Source organism: Mus caroli, chromosome 15 (assembly GCF_900094665.2).
Source record: "Mus caroli chromosome 15, CAROLI_EIJ_v1.1, whole genome shotgun sequence".
Taxonomy (NCBI): domain Eukaryota; kingdom Metazoa; phylum Chordata; class Mammalia; order Rodentia; family Muridae; genus Mus; species Mus caroli.
In genome coordinates, this window is record NC_034584.1 from 2,885,000 (window position 1) to 2,903,252 (window position 18,253).

The following is an 18,253-nucleotide window of genomic DNA, read 5'->3' on the forward strand; positions in this document are numbered from 1 at the left end:
ATAAGCTTTGGTTTACATGCCTGGATCTCTAGATGAAGCAGGATTCTGTGTTTTAATGGAGGTAAAAGGTTGACATATCTGACATTTAAGAAAGTCTGTGGATGGACTTTAAGTATGAAATTGTCAGATGCTAAAGTTTTCTTTTTCCTCCCAAAGTGAAATTATTTCCACAGCTTGTTCATTTTGGATCTTTTGTGTGATTTCCTTCTGATAACAGGAATAAGGGGGGATATTTCTACGGCCTAAGTCTGGCATGAAGAACTCTTGAGTGAGACTCGTGGCAATTTTGCTGACGTGATGAAGATGTCTTACTCACTCTTAGAAAATAGTTTTCACGGTTGGGTTAACACAGCTTAAATTTAAACCTTGCACAAGGCAGATCTCCTGTGCTTTTCTTTGGCTTATCTGCTGTGCATTTTCATGTGGCAGAGCTCTTATTAGCCAACACAGAGATAGAATCAAGCTTGCAAGAGATTTGTTGAAGAGAGAAAAGTCAAGGTAAGAAAATTCCTTAATATGGTGATGAGCGTCTAGTGCCATGGAAAAGGAACAGGAAGGGAGGGACTGGGTAGAAGAGTCTTCAATGGGAGTGGAATTCCAAGAAACCTTGGCTAGCTTAGGAGAAACTTCTTGGTCCTTTTGGAAAGTCTGATTTCTCCTGGAAATTGGTCTGTACCTTCACCCACAGTGGACATACGATGCTCAGTCCCGGTGTTGGAGTAGATCTCAGAGAGCAGGTCTCAAATGAGCATGGATCTAGAGCCAGATGGATAGCATCTGCAGCTTCAGCCAGGAGTACTCCCAATAGTGTTCAGCCGTGGGTGCTCCCTACAGCATTTGTCATATAAAAACACTCCTCACTGGCCACCACTCTGTAAACACAAGTATCACCAAGACCAGTGTGCTGGATGCATTTAATCATTCATTTATAATGGAGTTCCTACAACATGACAAGCATGATGTTCAGTGTTATAAACTCTATGTGGGCATTAAGGTCTCTGCCCTCACAGACGATGTTATACATGTCATGAATTCCCTTGAAAATATTGACTTATAACTGAGAATTCCCTCAGCTAGAAGTATGCTTCCCACCTATGATGGTTAATAAAAGTACTATTTCTATGGTAATCCATAATATCTATCTCCAAATCAAATTTAAATTAGTTTTCTATTCTTTTATTGGGGAGGCCATCAAGACAGGATTTCCTGTGTGCCTTTGGCTTTCCTAGAACTAGCTCTAAAGCTCTGTAGGCTGCCTCAAACTTAGAGATCTGGCTTCTTCTAGCTCACAAGAACATCTATAATTACTTTGTATGGTTGCCATTAACTTCTGTTCAGATTCTTTTGTTGTTGCTGAAATGGTATCTCATTCTGAGCCCCATATTGGTTTTTCCTACACAAGTATACCACCATGCCCAGTGTCTGTGTATATTCTAATGAGAATATGAAGCCCAGCAGTATGACTCGCACTTTTAATCCCAGCACTTGTAAGGCATAGAGTATGTAAATACTCAGACTTAAGTAAATGTTAGGGAATGCCTGCTTTTTACCAGGCTACCCTTAAACCTTTAGCATTAGGTTCTGTCTGGTTCATAGCTTTAACCTGAACGACCCATTGCTCTCAAGGAGTTCCTGATCTATCAGGGTGCCTTATAATACCTCAGCATCTTGCCCTCCATGTTTGTGTATCTCCATCTCTGTAAAATCCCTCAGTGAAATCTGTATTTAACTTCTCTCTTTGCAAAAAGAGAGTATGCCACAGATGGCAAATGGTCTCTACCTGATTCTCTTGTTTGGTTCATATTCAAACAAATGAGATCAGTCTGCAGGAAGAACCAGTTGTGCATTTTCAAATCTAGATAAAGACTGTCTTATTGTATGTGTGGTTGGCTACTACGGATGATAATCCATTCATTTAATACATGCATATTTATTGCCTACTCTGTGCCAAGGATTATGCAAGACTCTGGAGATATCGAAAGCAAAAGAAAAATGTTTTGTGGCTTCACCGACCTTTGGCGTGGAATCCCAATACCCAATATGGGTCACAAATACACATATTCTTTGAGCTCTAATAAACCAGCACTTTATATAGGTTGGTTCTATTTAAAGAAAACCCCATGGGCTCTGAAAGGCATGTGGGCTCTGTTTTGTAGATAATTGTTATTTGGGCTTAGAAAGGCTGATGCACTGGTTAATGCTGTGTAGCTAAGAAAGATGAAAGCTGGGGCACAAACCACCCACTTCCAACTAGGAAGGTGTTCTTCCCATTATTCTTTTAAAGTAAGAGCTTCCCGGTACACTTGCTCCCTCTCTCCTTCCCTCCCTCCACCCTCCACCCCTCCCTCCCCACTCTCATAAATACTCATTAAATAATCTGACTCATGTCCTAAAGAAACAACTTCTTTATTCTTCCTATATATTAATATAGAAGTGGTCACAAAAACTGTGCTTTCACAAAATGACTTAAATGATCCAAACACCACCTGAATGCTACAAAGACATCCATAGAAGGAATAGAAAATAAATGTCTTTATTGAATGAATGTTGCACTCTAATTTTACATTCTCTCAACTTCACAATTAAGATGAATTGTTATTGCTCTTGTAACCTAAGTGTGTATACAGGCAAAGCTGCCTCCTTCCACATATGTGACATTTTCAGTAATGATTGGAGTCACCTTTGGCTTCTCATAATGCAAACCTCAGCTTGATGGAAAACATTGCTGGCACGTATGACTTAGTTGAAAACCAACTTGACTAAGCTGGTGCGAAAATTAAAGCTCTGCCCATTTCAATATAACATAATAAAAAGAAAACACATAACTATGCATAAAACAATTAACACCATGTCTGGCACTAGAATTGCTGAATAAGTTGGAAGTTGGACATTTCCACTTTGCCTGGCATAGTTTCAGTGTACACTGTAAGAATAACAGCTTTCATGTTTGATTAATACAAGTATTACTAATTAACCAGCCCAGTTGCCAAGCCAGAAGAGACCTATCTGAAATACAGTGATTTTGTTGAACTATAAACAGAACCAACTAAACTTTGCTTTGATGACTAAAACAATACCTACTTGGTTTAAGCAGGAGTGAAACAATTCCGAAGTGCCTGTGTCTAATCCATATTCTCTGTGTGTCACTGACAACTCTACAGAAGGTCACCAGAACATGTTAAAAGCCAGTCTTCAGGATGTTGGATCAGCGAACCTAGAGTTTGTGGCTCTTTTTAACCTGGAGGGCCTGTGAGTTCCAGTTAATTCAGTGGTCTTAGAAAACGAGATCAAGATTGGTTTTCAGGGGACTAAGGAACATATATATTAAAGATGGTCTGAACTGGTGGTTGTTATTTTCAGACACTGAGCAGGCAGGATTTGCATGCATTGTGTACTTTTCTTTGTAGGTTATTCAGACTCAGAGACCATGCCACTGATATTGATGTGCACAATCTCAATATTTGAGAGGCAGGTGGGTGTGGCTAGTTACTCACTGAAGGTTCTAGTAGCCTAAGCCTCCAGCACAGAGCTTCTCAAAACATGAGCCCTAGAATAGCAGCCACGGGCTTACCTGGGAACTCACCTGAAATGCAGATTCTCAGGCCCCACCTCAGACACTGGGGTAACTCTATGATTAGTCTGGGGAATCTGCATCTTAGGCATTCCAGGCAATTTGGATGCAACCACTGCCTCCGTATGACTCACCATTATTTATTACTTATTTTCAGAAAGTTAAACCTTCACCATTTAGCTGAGGTGCCACAGAATAGAAAGTTTAGCCACAAACAGAAAAGCCCCCATTGATGGCAGATTGACTTGCTCCGTGGAATCTCTGCAAGCCGTTTCAAAATATGGAAAATTGGGCTCTGAAACATTGTGATGTTGGTGTTGGCAAGCAGTCCTGCTGATCTGCAGAGAAATACAGGGTCTTCCTGCTGTTTCCTTTCTCCTGAATTCCTTTCTGGCCTCTTAGAAATGGTCCTTTGAGGCAGGCCTGAAAATATCAACCCCCCCCCATGAAAATGAGTTGTTTACCCTCCCGATCATTCGTTAGAAAGCATTGAATTTTGCTGAATCAGGGGTAATTGCTTTTGACAAGCATACACATCTAACAGTAAGTGATACCGAAAACACTTGGTGCAAGGCTCAAAACTTGGAACATTCTAGATTCGTAATAACGGGTCATGCCATTTGGCACATCTTTGCATGTAATCTTAAACAAAGTCAGTCCAAACACGACAATATTGAAAAATGAGTACAAAAGGGTGAACAAAAATGAGATGTTATCCTGGTGAAGTGACAGAAAACAAGGCACTTCACAATGGGTGGGTGGGTGTGGGGCTTTCAAATATAAGAAGTTTAATCTAGTCTGAGTCAATTCTACTTATCTAGAAAGAAGGAAATCTATACAGAGAAAAACTAGGTTTAAGGAAGTGACTACTTTTGAGTATGTCAAAAGGGGAAGCAAAACTACTTTTAAAATGCGGTATTTATCAAATGTAGTTTCTTCCTTATTTAGAGTAATCTGTGGCATATCTTCCTTATTATGAACATATGAAATCATGTTAAGTTCATGTTAAGTTCAAATATGGTTCATGAAGCCATGTTAAGTTCAAATATTAAAAAATAGAAACTAAAAGGTAAACTATGCCCCTCTTTCATTTCTTTACTTCTACCTATCTGTTCTCTATGGATAACCACTAGAAACTGATGTGCACATTTTCTGAGTATATTCTGTGTTTAAACCACATTTCTGTTTATGATTCCATTACTGTGTGAAACAGAACAATCACTGGATGCATATGGGCCAAATTTGGAGTATAGCCTTGACATTATAGATATAAAGCATATAAAAATCTTCATTTGTCTTTACATATTATGAACAGATGTCCACGTCAGTATGTATAGACTTACTTTATCCCTACAGGAGTAGGAGAGCAGTCATTGTATAAGTGACTGCACCATGAATGGCAAGCCTCTTCCTCTTGAAAGTATAAGATGGCTTCCATTCATAAATGGTCCTTCAAGTCAGCCATCTTTACACATCACTCCTCATTTGTTTGTATCTTGAAAAGGTATGTCCATAGAGGTAGGTTGTCTAGACAAAAATAAAGGGGGGTGGGACTTTAGCTAGTCTTCATACACACTACCGAAGTATTCTATAAAAAAGCAACAGCAAATGAGGGCTTCTTAGTGTAGTATCACCTGTTCTAAGTCACATCACTGTTAAAATATATTTGTTCTAGTTGAATATTCATGTGTATGTTTTCTCCTGAGAATTTTGTAACTTAAGCTCTTGTATGTCTTTGTCTCATCTTACTATTTTGCAGATGTTGTGGGAGTCTAGTTTCATTCTTCTATAAATGTAAATCCCATTTTCTAACACGTATTGCTGAAAAATATTCTTATTTCCTCCAGTGAGCTGTCTTGGGTCCTTGTCAAAGACAGACTGGCTGCAAATGTGAAGGTTGATTTCTGGAATCTCTATTCTTCCCCATTTGACTGTTTGTACACTAGTTTTGAGTTTACACTTGCTCTAACTGTAAGGATTCCAAACTGAGACGTAGTAAAAGTTCAATAGCTTCATTCTTTTTAAAGATTAATTGGCCTGTCTCATTTCTTTGCACTTCAATAAAAATTTTATGACTGCTTTGTCATTTCTTTGTAGAACCTGCCTAGAAATTTTACAGGGACCACACTGATTCTGTTCCTTTATGCCTATTTTATCCTTTGTGATGAAATGGTAAAGAAATTTTGGCTTTTAATATTCATTTTTGCATTGTTCATTTTAAGCCTCTAGAAATACAGTTTATTTTTAAACTGTATATTGGAAGTAAAATTTAACCTTGCCAAACTTGATATGAGTGCTAACAAACTGATTACCTAGATACGGGAACACGTAATCTAAAAAGAGAGGAGCGGTTTCCAACCTTTTGCATTTAGATGGCAGTTGTTTTCATCTCAATGCCTACGTGCTCTGTCTAGAACTTCCAATACAGCACTTAATGGATGAAAAGAACAAAAATCTTTGATTTGCTCCAAATACTAGGGAAAGGGAAAACTTTAGCTCTTTTGTCATTATGTATAAAATCAACTGTGGTTTCTCATAGAAGCTCCCACGAGGCTGGGGGAGTCGCCTTATATCTAACTGTGTGTCTTGGAGTCTCAGCTATATACCACAGGCTGTCCATGAGCTCTCGAGTCTCCTACGCTAGCCTGAGTTCCCAGAGTTGGAATTACAGCCATACACTACCATGTTTTCCCTTTTGAGGTGCTGGACATTGAATTCACTGCCTTGCAATTACACTCAAGATCTCTGTCAGCCAGCTATACTTCCAGCCCTTGAAGTTCCTCTTACCTCTTACAGCAAGACTGTAAATTCAATGTGCCCCCATCACGTTGTTCTTGAACTGTTGAGGTTTAGAATTTTTAGTCTCTCTTGGGTTTGTTTGTTTCTATAGGGAAAGACTCATCAGTTTTTCTGACCCTTAAAAAATTGGGGTTCTTTAATTATCTCTTTTGAAAACCTTTGTTTCTTAACTTTTTTTCCTACAGTCTTTACTACTTCTGTTTTGCTTTGCATTTTCATATTTATCTTGCTTTTATTTTCAGGTGCCAAGACAGAAATTGCAATGGTTAATGTACTGGCTAGTTTTGTGTCAACTTGACACAGCTGGAGTTATCACAGAGAAAGGAGCTTCAGTTGAGGAAATGCCTCCATGAGATACAACTGTAAGGCATTTTCTCAATTAGTGATCAAGGGAGAAAGGCCCCTTGTGGGTGGTGCCATCTCTGGGCTGGTAGTCTTGAGTTCTATAAGAGAGCAGGCTGAGCAAGCCAGTAAAGAACATCCCTCCATGGCTCCTGCTTCCTGACCTGCTTGAGTTCCAGTCCTGACTTCCTAGGTGATAAACAGCAGTAATGAAGTGTAAGCCGAATAAACCCTTTCCTCCCCAGCTTGCTTCTTGGTCATGATGTTTGTGCAGGAATAGAAACCCTGACTAAGCCAGTTAAGTAGAAGTCTTTACCTTTTTAAATATAGTTGTAGCTGGGAGAGGTGGTGCATCCTGGTTTACAGAGTGAGTTTCAGCACAGCCAGGGCTACACAGAGAAACCATGCCTCAGAGAGAGGGGGTGGGGAGAGAGAGAGAGAGAGAGAGAATTTAATAACTGAATAACTGTAGTTGTTTGCGGCCAGAAGCTTCCCCAGAAGTCCACACATCTTGACGTGTGTTCCTTCATCCTTACATCGTACGCTCTCTGGTGATTCTCGTTCCTCATCTATTGCTGGCCTAGAACTGTTATTTAATTCCCTTATGAACTTTGTTTCTTCCTTGTTTGTTTCTAATCCACACTGCACATGATCTCAATCTCTTTGTATTTATCAAGGCTTTTTTTTTTGGGGGGGCTGTTCCAAAATGTTTTGTACTTGACAGAGATGTGTTCTTACTCACTTCTTGTGAGTAAGACGTGTTCTTACTCACTTCTTTCCTTGAGCAAAATCTCAAGTCTCTGCTCTGCTCTGCTCTGCTCTGCTCTGCTCTGCTCTGCTCTGCTCTGCTCTGCTCTGCTCTGCTCTGCTCTGCTCTGCTCTGCTCCGCTCCGCTGTGCTGTGCTGTGCTGTGCTGTGCTGTGCTGTGCTGTGCTGTGCTGTGCTGTGCTGTGCTGTGCTGTGCCGTGCCATGCTATGCTATGCTAGCATGAGCATAGAAGACATTACTAGTTCTCTCAGAACGATATCCTGATTTTTTTTTTCAAAATTCTAGATCACTGATTTTAAACCTGTGGGTCGTGACCCACATTAGGGTCCCATATCAGATAACCTGCATATCAGATATTTACATTGCAACTCATAAGAGTAGCAAAACTATAGTTGTGAATGATTCTATGATTGGGGTTCACCCCAGCATAAGGAACATAACATAAGCAGTATGAAGTGGAGAACTACAGTGATGGAGCAGCAGCCTCTGGAACTCAGCTTACCTTTTCTGGTGTGGAATCTTGGCTCTACCAGAAAACTGGGATAAAGGCAACCTGTGACTCAATGTTTACAATATAAAGCAATCTGGATACTGAGTCGACCCATGTATTGGGTGAGGAAAAAAAATTCTGATCTTTTGATTGCAGTTGACAAAGGTTCAGTATGTAGAGCCTAGAGTCATGTGGGAAGCTGAGCAACATAAAAGGCAGCCCCTCTAGTAAGACAGGTTATCTTTGACTGGGAGGACAGGCAGATGGAGCCTTGCTTGTTCTTCACCTACAGTGATGCTCTTCCTAAGCTGAGCTGGGGGCAGGGATGCTGGAGTTGGGGGTGGGGATATTCAGGGTTTACTCCTTTCAATCAAATCCTGGAAGTCACAGTCTATTCTGATTTTATATTGCTTTTCTGTAATTTTCTGTATGACAAAGGGAAGGAAAAATTGCAGACTCTACTGAAGGAACTAAAGTGATAGGAAGATAAATGTAATATTTGATCATAGGCCCTAAGCCCAAACTGATCTCAGATCTAGCTCTACAGATGCCATTTTCTGCTTCCTGCCACTGTTTCCTGTGGCATGGGGACAATAATACATAGCTCATCTTTGTATATGGGAACTAAGTGACTTAACAAATGTAATCAGAACAGCATTGAGCATTTAATCAATTCTAAGTAATATGTCACAATTATCATTCTGCTTGGATGTTTCTCTGACTAACTCATACATACTAAACCTGTGAATTGCAGACATAGTGGTATATCAGGCATTTGACTGAAACAAAACAAAAGGAAAAAATTCAGAAATTTAACAGTCCTTACAAAGTTCCTCAAATCCCAGGGATAAAGAAGAGGGCAAAGTCCACAGGTGATCAATCTCATTCCATCTTAGCATCGATCTACAGAAAATCATATAGACTCACACCTCAATTTTTAAAAATCTATTCATTTTTTATTTAATGTGTGTGAGTGTTTTGGTGTCTTGTGTGCATAGGCATCATGTGAACACTTGGTACTTAAAGAAGCCAGGAGAGAGCCTCAGATCTCCTGGAACTGGAATTATAGATGGTCATGTGCCATCATGTAGGTGCCAGGAACCAAAACAATGTCCTTTGCAAGGTCAGTAAATGTTAACTGTTGAACCATCTCATCAGTCATCCCTTAAGTTTTTTTTTTTCAATTAATTTATTTTTATTTCAAATTTTGTACTATGAAGTCAAATCACACTCTTCTCCTCTCCCAATTTATTCTACAAACTCCCTGCCAACCGGAGTTCATTCCCAACTTCATATTTTCCTCTTTCTCTCAATACCACCCCCCATTGAAAATCAAAACAAAACAAAAGGACAAAAAAATACCCAAACAAACAAAAAAGCACACCAAACAGAACAAAACTAAACATGGAGTCTGTATTGGTCTGGTCATGAGCCCTTGCCTGGAGTGTGGTTGACTGACCCAGTGACACTCCTTTGTAGGATATTGATTGCTCCTCTTCCAGCAAGCATCACTTTTGGCTGCCTTCTTGGTTAGGGGTGGGACTTTATGTCCACTTCCCCTTCTCAGTGCTGGGATATGTTTTGTCTGCTTTGAACAAGAGCAGATCTTCCTTGTGTGTGCTGTCACAGTCTCTGTAAGTTCATATGTGAACTAGCCCTGTTGTATCTGAAAGATGCTGTTTCCTTAGAGTCATCCACCACACTGAACTCTTCCAGACTTCCTACCTCCTCTTCTGTGGAGATTCCTGAGCTCTGAGGTGAGGAGTGTGATAAACACATACCATATAGGCCTGAGTGCTCCAATGTCTCTCAGTGTCTGCATATTATCTAGCTGTGAGCATCTGTATTAATTTCCATCTACTTCATGAAGAAGCCTCCTTGGTGAGTGTTGAGTGATGTGTTCATCCTAGTGTGGTGGCTGTGGGTTTGTGGTGGAGAGTGGCCCTGAAGATTGGCCAAGTCATAAAAGATAGAGATGGTGTCAAAGGCAAAGTTGAAAGGGGTAGTAAAAAAAATAGTAAATAAATAAATTAAAAAGTATCACTCTGGGTTCCTTCTAAGAGAACAAGTCTCTCAGTGGGGCAGTTGGGCTGGGAGAACCTGTTTCTCTCAATTTTTCAAAGAGCTATTTACCTCATGACATATTGTTCAAGTTAAATTTACGAAATGTGATCATTCCATCATTCCATCATGTGTCACACCTTTATCAAATACTCACTCTGATGACATTTTGTCAAAAACCCTAGAGTGAATCAAATGGAGCAAATCCCTCCATACATTCACTTGTGTCTGGGTATGTCGTTACTCCAGTCACAAGAATCAGGATGGTCACTCTGTATACCATTTATTCATCTACTTCTGAAAAAGTGGTATACACACAATGCCATGGATATTTTTAGAGAAGATATTAGTTTGAAAGAACACCTATGCACTGCATTACTAAGCTCCAAACAGGTTCAACTTTGATCAAAAGCAAAAACAAACAAACAAACAAACCGCTGACCTGGAAGGCCATGTAGATCATGTTTGGATGTAATAAAGGGGAAACAGAGCCCAGCCATTCACTCTGTGTATTCCGTAGAAAGAATGTGAAAGACAACGGAGTTATCTGCTTAGTCCTCAGCTTGAAATGTATCTTTTCACTAATCAGATTCCTTATCAATCTCTCTTGTCCTTTGGGAGAAGGTAAAAGAATGAATGCCCAGCAAAAGCATAGTTGTTTTAGGCTGGAAGTACGTGGAGAAAGACTTCCTACTCTCCCTGTCTTGGCAGTGGACTTGCTGGGGTATGGCAGTGAGCCACCCATATATTATGGAAATGGACTGAGGCATAGCAGCAACCACATATGTGGCAGGGTCACTACCTCCAGAAGAGCTCACTGTGCCCTCTCAAGAGGAACATGTTTCCACCCACATTCCCTGGCCAGAGTCTCTGTATCAGACATTGGGGAAAATGTGGTTAAGGGCTGGTTCTTCTTCTGAAATAAACATTTTTTTCCTCTTGAGCTCATGTCTACTTAAGTATACACTCAGTCCCTTAGAGAGAATGCATTGCTGGTTTCAAAGAACTGTGCATAAATTGCTTTGAAAGCCAAAGGAGGGAGGTGCCCCACATCTCCTCCCTAGTTTTGCAATTGGACTGTGGAAGGAGTCTTGCCTGAGTCAAAGACACAGAGATACAAATCTTTTTTGCCTGACACTTTAAAAATAAAATGAGTTGTACGTGCCTATAGTCACCCAGAAATCCCCTCACTAGTGTTCATTGAGACCTTGCAGGCCTTCTTGAACAATTCCGATGGTCTTTTCTTTGGTTTAAACCTCTTTCAGGATGGACGGATGTTCTTTGTAACCCAACTTCAAGTGCATAAGACAGTACTCTGAGCATCTCTTTTCTTTATTTGAATTTATAATTTATTCATTCCTTCTATGTTCTTGCAAGATTTCATTCAGCATAGGACCTTTACATCAATATTTTTAATGTTGCGATTAAATGTCATTTATTTTGTTTATTGAGTTGTTGGTATCTCCATATAATTTGCTGCCAAAACCAGCATGGTAGGCATGCCAGTGTGCTCTCTCAGCCATGGTCAAGAGTCTTAGTTCTGTGAAAGCTTTACTGTGTTAACAGAGACGTGGGGTTCTATAAATAGACTCTTTGGAAGAAGGATTGGTAATAGTGGCCTCAGAAAAGCAGTAGAGTACCACGCTCTCCTCCCTACAGCTGCGCATCTACAGAACTTTTCTAGGATATTCTAGCCTCAAGATACACTAAGACACATTCTCTGTAACATCTCTTTGTTCTTGTGTTGAGTGCACCACTGTAAAGTTTCCCAGCCTACAAATATGTACAATGAAATGAAGTCCAAGTCTCCCAAAACACTGTCTTATTTATTCCAAGATAATAATCTCCTGCTGGTATGTGAATACTAATCAAGCAATGCTGGAGACATTATGGAAAACGAATGATACAGCTGAGCTGAGTTTATTTTCAAAACCCGGAGACGTGGATCCTACAATAACTTTCCTCTCTTGTGGCTGTCCCTATTATTCCACATGATTGATGTGTGTTTAATGATTTTTATCTGATGTGTCTGGGAACTGTGGAGTTGCAATCACTTAGGCAAGTGCAGGCTTTTTCCTTCACAATGAAACTTGCTTTATCCACAGAGCAGGGATACTGCATTTAAAGACAGATCAGCCTTTGCAGAGCCACTGTACAGCTCCTGCAACTTGTAACAGACCTGACTCACACATGGTCCCTGAGCTCTCAGTAGCATTTCTGTGAATTTTTTTTCTGCACATGGTTTTGTTCACATGCTTATAGCACCACTTTACAGTATATTAGAAAGTTCTAGTTGTCTCCCCAATTCTCAAGAAAGGAAAACAGCTATGCAAGACTTTAGTCAGTGACAGACTCAGGACCACATACTTGAGATTATGACCTATCTTATTTTAGCTTCATGGACATTCCATCTCTTCTCTCTGTCAATATTAACATATCCAAAGATACATGGGATAACTATTTTATATGTTAATTGCACTCTAGTTTTATTGCCTAGAGCAAATTATGTCTGAGAGTCTCTTCTCTGTTTCTAGTTATTTATGTGTATGTGTCTGCATGAGTTTATGTGTACCGCATGTGTGCAAGAGCCCAGGGAGGCCAAAGAAGGGAGTGAAATCACCTGGGGCTAAGAGATACAGGCAGTTGTTAGCCACTGTGTGGGCTGTGGGAACCAACCAGGTCCTATGCAAGAGAATGAACTGTTCTTAATAGCTGAACCATCTCTCAACCCCATGTTTATTCTTTTGTTTGGTTTCCCAACTTTAATGGTACCAAGAAGCCCTCAACTTTCCAGCCTAGAAGAGTCATACCCTCAAGAGCAGAAATACAAGCAGCTTTATCAAGGGTTGGTCTTTGAACTCACGGAGCAAATGCTAGATAGGATGTACAAACCACCGAATCTTGTACACAACTCAGCACAGACTTTCCTCATTGTTGCAAATGTCTCCCTCTCACTGACTCTGCTACCCTCCTCAAGCACACACATTATTCATATTTAGGATGCTTCCTATATCTTCATGTTTAATCTCCCCTGAGGCCATACTTGACATTTTGGTCTCTTTTATTCTGGGACACAATCCCAGCTGTGACCTCCAGTTTACTCTACTTGTTTTCTATGGTTGTAGCTATGCTCCTTGCTTCCACATGAGTGTAATGCCATGATCGGTTTGCTATAATACTCTATTTCTCAATCCCCAGCCATGAAATTCATTCTTAAATCCCTGTCTGCTCTTACCATGTCAAGCTTAATGTCGGAGATCCTGAAGTCTAGTACTCCTGATTTTCACTATAAATCAAAGTAGAGAGTGGAAACTTGATATTCATGTCTGCTGATATCTGTAGTTCCCATGACACCTCTATTGACATGTTCTTCCAGGGATTGGAACTGTGCAATGTATATGTTTTATTTGGTGCTCATACCAGATAGAAAATGGACAATCAAGGTGCAGAATTCCTCTAAATAGGATGCGTAGATACTCCTTCATTCTTCTCCTCCTCCTCCTCCTTCTTCCTCTTCCTCTTCCTTCTCCTCCTTCCTCCTCCTCCTCCTTCCTCCTCCTCCTCCTCCTCTTCTTCTTCTTCTTGTTTTTCTTCTTCCTCCTCCTCCTCTTCTTTCTCTTCTTTTTAATCTTTTCTCATATGTTAACTTAGAGGTTTTGTAGGTAAGTATTTCCAACTGCTGAGAAACCAGGGACACAAGAGAGATACCTCACGTATAGGTGAGTCTTTTGATCCATCCTGACCCTTTACCAGTTATCCCTCTAAAGCTGCAGAGGTTGACTGAGTTATGGTCTACATGATAGCTGTGTAGTCCTTATTGACTAGGCAGCCTTGTGATCCCTGGGTTCTGCTCACTCTCTCTGGGACTGCTACTCTGCATCCTATTATGCTTCTGACATCAAGTCTTCCTAGAAGGAAACAGACAGTACTTAGCTCCATATAGTTAAGAGAAATATTGGGACTCCCCATGTGAGGAATTTTGATGTAACTGTGAGAATAGTTAATATTTAACATAAACTTTGGGACACCTAGTTATGTGTAAAAGTCACCTGTGGAAGTAAAAATTTATCTTACCGATTAGAATCTTCACAGACCTTTCTGATGCCAGCACCATTGATGGTCAACTTTCACATTTGTGAAGGATTAGAGGATTTTGCTTTTAGTTTGCACTGCAGATTCTTTTTTCCTCAGATAACTGAGTCTGTGTGAATCATCAGGTATGGCACTGCGGCCCAACAAAGAACTTCAAACAACTCTGTGGCTCTCAGAAATTTTTCGGAGTAACAAACATGTAAAGCTGAGACACGCAGAGGCATGTAACTTGAGCTACAAATGACATGCAGAAGCAGGTGAATTTCTGGGAGTTCAAGGCCATTCTAGTCTACAAAATGAGTTCCAAAACTTCACAGTGAAACCATGTCTCAAAAAGAAGAGAGAATATAAAATTAAAACAATAAAGTTAACCTTCCAAACCTTCGTAAGATCTCCCTGCTATCCACACAATTGCTGGTTAGATGTGTCACTAAGCAGGTGCTGAGTCCTTGATCTGATGAACAGCCACCTGATGATGCTGTGAACATCATTCCACACAGAGATGTGTGCACGTGTCAGTTTCACATTGGCTACAGAAGAAAATTTAAAAATCCAATTCAGATGGTTTTTGTTTGTTTGCTTGTTTCATTGGTTGGTTGGTTGGTTGGTTGGTTGGTTGGTTGGCTTGGTTTGGTTTGGTTTGGCTTGGCTTGGCTTGGTTTGGTTTGGTTTGGTTTGTTTGGTTTTGGTACTGAACATTTACCCTACAAAAGGCTGTACTACCAGTTTTAAATAATCACCCAACCTAAAGAGTAATGTCAAAACAAAATAATCATATTTGATTGGTCAATTAGGGGAGGGCTTTCTTGAGACGTTTTTATTGGGGTACTTTGCCTATGGGAAAGGATTCTTACTTTTTTCAAACTGATTTGTGGTCATTATAAAATTTTAAAACTTTGCTATGTATTTCAAATACTTTTGCTCAATACATTCAATTTGTAATTTAGTTCTATACATTTTCTTCCCCCCCTCCCCAATCACAAATTACCATTTTAGAAATGAAAATTTCAGTTACATAGTGTGGTGGGCTCTGAAATTTCCTATTGAATTGAAGTACTATGAAGCTAAAAATGCCAAAAACACATTACATTTCAGTTCATAAATATTTGTTACATGCCTTCACTTCTGTGTTAAAACTGGGCTGCAACCTTCACTACTGATATTATTCCTCTTTCAAACATCAACAGAGAATTGTAGTAATTCATGATTACAGTCTGTCTTCCCTCAGCAGGATAACTTGAAATCAAATTTGAATTGTTTTCAACCATGTACTTCATTTTCTTGCTACTGAGCTGAATCTACTCCAAGTATTTCATATTCCTCTTTAGTTATGGACACTGAAAAGTGTGCATTCATGCAGTGGGGATGACTATTGAGTCTAACCAAAGATCACGTCTTCTTGTTAGCTATTCTACATTCCCTACCAGATAATAACTGCTGCTCTCACTGACCAAAGAGAAGGCCACAGAGAAATGGCCTGGAAGAATAGACTACCGTCTAGAGCCCAAGCTATGAGACCAACCTGTAGAGGAGCCCAGGCTCAATAAATTCACAACAATCAAGGTAGTCTTCTCTTCATTTTTCTTTCCTCTTTTCACCCTCATCCTTCCCTTCCTCTCTTTCTTCCTCTTTCTCTCCTCTCTCTCTCCCTCCTTCCCTCCTTCTCTCCCTCCCTCCCCCCGCCTTTTCTCTTTGCATCTGTTCCTTTCCAATTTTATTCCCTTTATGCAGACTTACCAGATTATCACATTAGACATCACCACTTCCCTCACGATAAATGAAAGATGGGATCATTTCATGGTTAAACTTTCAGAGCTCCCAGACTCAATATTTTGTGCTGTAAGTACTTAAGGTCTAAATGATCTTTTTGTCAAAATGATTTGTTTGTTTATTCATTCATTCATCCACTCATTCATTTTTTTATCTTTTTTTAGTATTAGATAGTATAAGCTTTGTGCATATGTCTTGTATAGTGTGAAATAACTTTTTATTTAAAATGTTTTATATAGACTATTCTAGTAAAAAAATTTTTTATATTTCTGACCCACAGATCACATCAGTATAGGTCAACCCATCCTTGGCCACACACAGTAACCAAAATTGTTGAGACATGCTGATTTTAACAAGACATTAATGAAGGCTACAAGCCAATTCATCTTCAACTATAAAGCAAACATAATGTGGTTATATTTAAGTTGTAAAATTGCAAGACACTAGTCCAAGGCCAGCCATCTAGGCAATCCTAAAGCTCCCAGGGGTCTCAGAGCACACGTTGAGAACTGCCATTTTATGGGTTTTTGTGCATCCCAGTAGCAAACTTTCTTTTTAAAATGGCACAGCTTTGCTATTTGGTCAAGATCTCTTCTAGCTTTTACTTATTTCTCGCCAGATCATTTTCTTTCTCTAGTGAGAAATTGAATTTAAAATGTATTTTATTACTTTCCCTTTCAAATATCACATGAAATATAGTTTATAATGGTTTATATCAAAAGCTTCATCCACACCATCATGAAGACAGAATGGCAGCAGCAAAGAATACAAGGAAATGATCTCTGGATCCTGCTCTGTCCCATACGACTTTCCTTTGATGATCACCGTTGAATGTGGAACTGAGCAGCAGAAGCAGCCATTAGAGATTGCATCCCACCAAAAGTTCCCTAACAAACAGAGACTCGGAAAGCTGGAATAAATGTATCAGTGTAGAAGGGGAGACATTTACACAGGATGCATTACAGAGCAGAGCAGCAGAACAAGTTTCTAGATTTAAGATTCCCATCCATACAGGCAGGAAGCGTGATCATGAAAGCTGGGGAGGCCAGTGATCCATGGGAAATGATGAGAAGTGTTCCTCCCCAAGTAGCACTTGTTTAAAGAGAACCAGGACACCCAAGTTTTCTGTTGTCTCCTTGAAGCTCTGTCTGTTGTGTTATTGCTAATGTTAAAAGTGGGTACTAGAGAGCTAATTGCAACAGGGAGGCGAAAGCTAACAGGAATTGCATCCCTAACCCTAACCCTAACCCTAACCCTAACCCTAACCCTAACCCTAACCCTAACCTAGCCCTAACCCTAACCCTAACCCTAACCCTAACCCTAACCCTAGCCCTAACCCTAACCCTAACCCTAACCCTAACCCTAACCCTAACATAACAAGGAAATGGAGGAGGGAGACCTAGGACCTGTGGTTGACCAGTAGTCTTTTTGACTCTACATGGTCCACCTCTGAACCACATATTTAAATTAAAACCTGGGTTTTTGATAGTAAATAGTTTCCCTTAAGGTCCTCCTGGGTCTAGAATCCTCTTTTATCCTTCTGGGGCAAAATATTCTTCCTATGATCTGAAGCAGACAGTTTGGCACTAAAAGAAGGTGGGACATGGTGTTGAAACAGTCCTGGCATAAATACCAACTTTGTCTTTCTAGACAAGATTTCATGGACTCCTGACTGGACTTGAGCTCATTTTGTAGTTTATGATGAGTCTGAATTTCTGATCCCCCAGTGGTGTCTATCACCTGAAAGAGAGGGCTGTCAGTGTGCTAGCATGCTCAATTTATGGTGTGCTGGGGATTCATGCATGCTGGGCAAACACTCTTAACAATTAAGCTATATTTTCATAACATTCTTTATTCTCTAAATTTCTCTCAGTCATGACACTGATGATATAGTCTCACCCTCCCTTTCTCAAACCTCAATAAAGAAAAAAAGCATGTAGATATATTTATTAGGTATAACACATGTACATGTTTATTTAGATTGTAATATAATCTATTTGTGCAACAAAAGCACTAGGTTTGAAAATCAATAAAGAATTCCTACAAATTCCTCAAGGAATTTCCTATAGAAAAATATTAAGAGTCTTGAAGAGGTGTATCATATATACACAAAAACATTTAAGTAAGTAACCAAGAAACAGGAAAATTCCCAACCTCTTTAATAATCTATGAAATGCAACTTAAACCAGGTGGTGGTGACACATGTCTTTAATCCCAACACTCAAGAGGCAGAGGTAGGTGGATCTCTGTGAGTTTGATGCCAGTCTGGTCTCAAGCTCAGGTTTCAGGGCTGCCAGGGCTACAAAGAGAAACCTTGTCTCAAATAAAGAAAGAATGAACAAAAGAAAGAGAGAGGGAG

At 39.8% G+C, this 18,253-nt stretch overlaps 1 protein-coding gene across 2 annotated transcripts in view; it reads left to right on the forward strand.

The window, feature by feature from the left end:
* Positions 1–387: 387 nt before the first annotated feature.
* Positions 388–18,253, forward strand: part of Dab2 (DAB adaptor protein 2) — a 138,149-nt gene continuing 120,283 nt past the window's right edge. Inside the window, exon 1 of one of the 2 annotated variants that reach the window (XM_029469403.1) lies at positions 388–498. The gene's annotated coding sequence lies outside the window, so the exon portion shown is untranslated. The remainder of the gene's footprint in view (positions 499–18,253) is intronic. The other variant, XM_029469400.1, reaches the window with a different exon arrangement.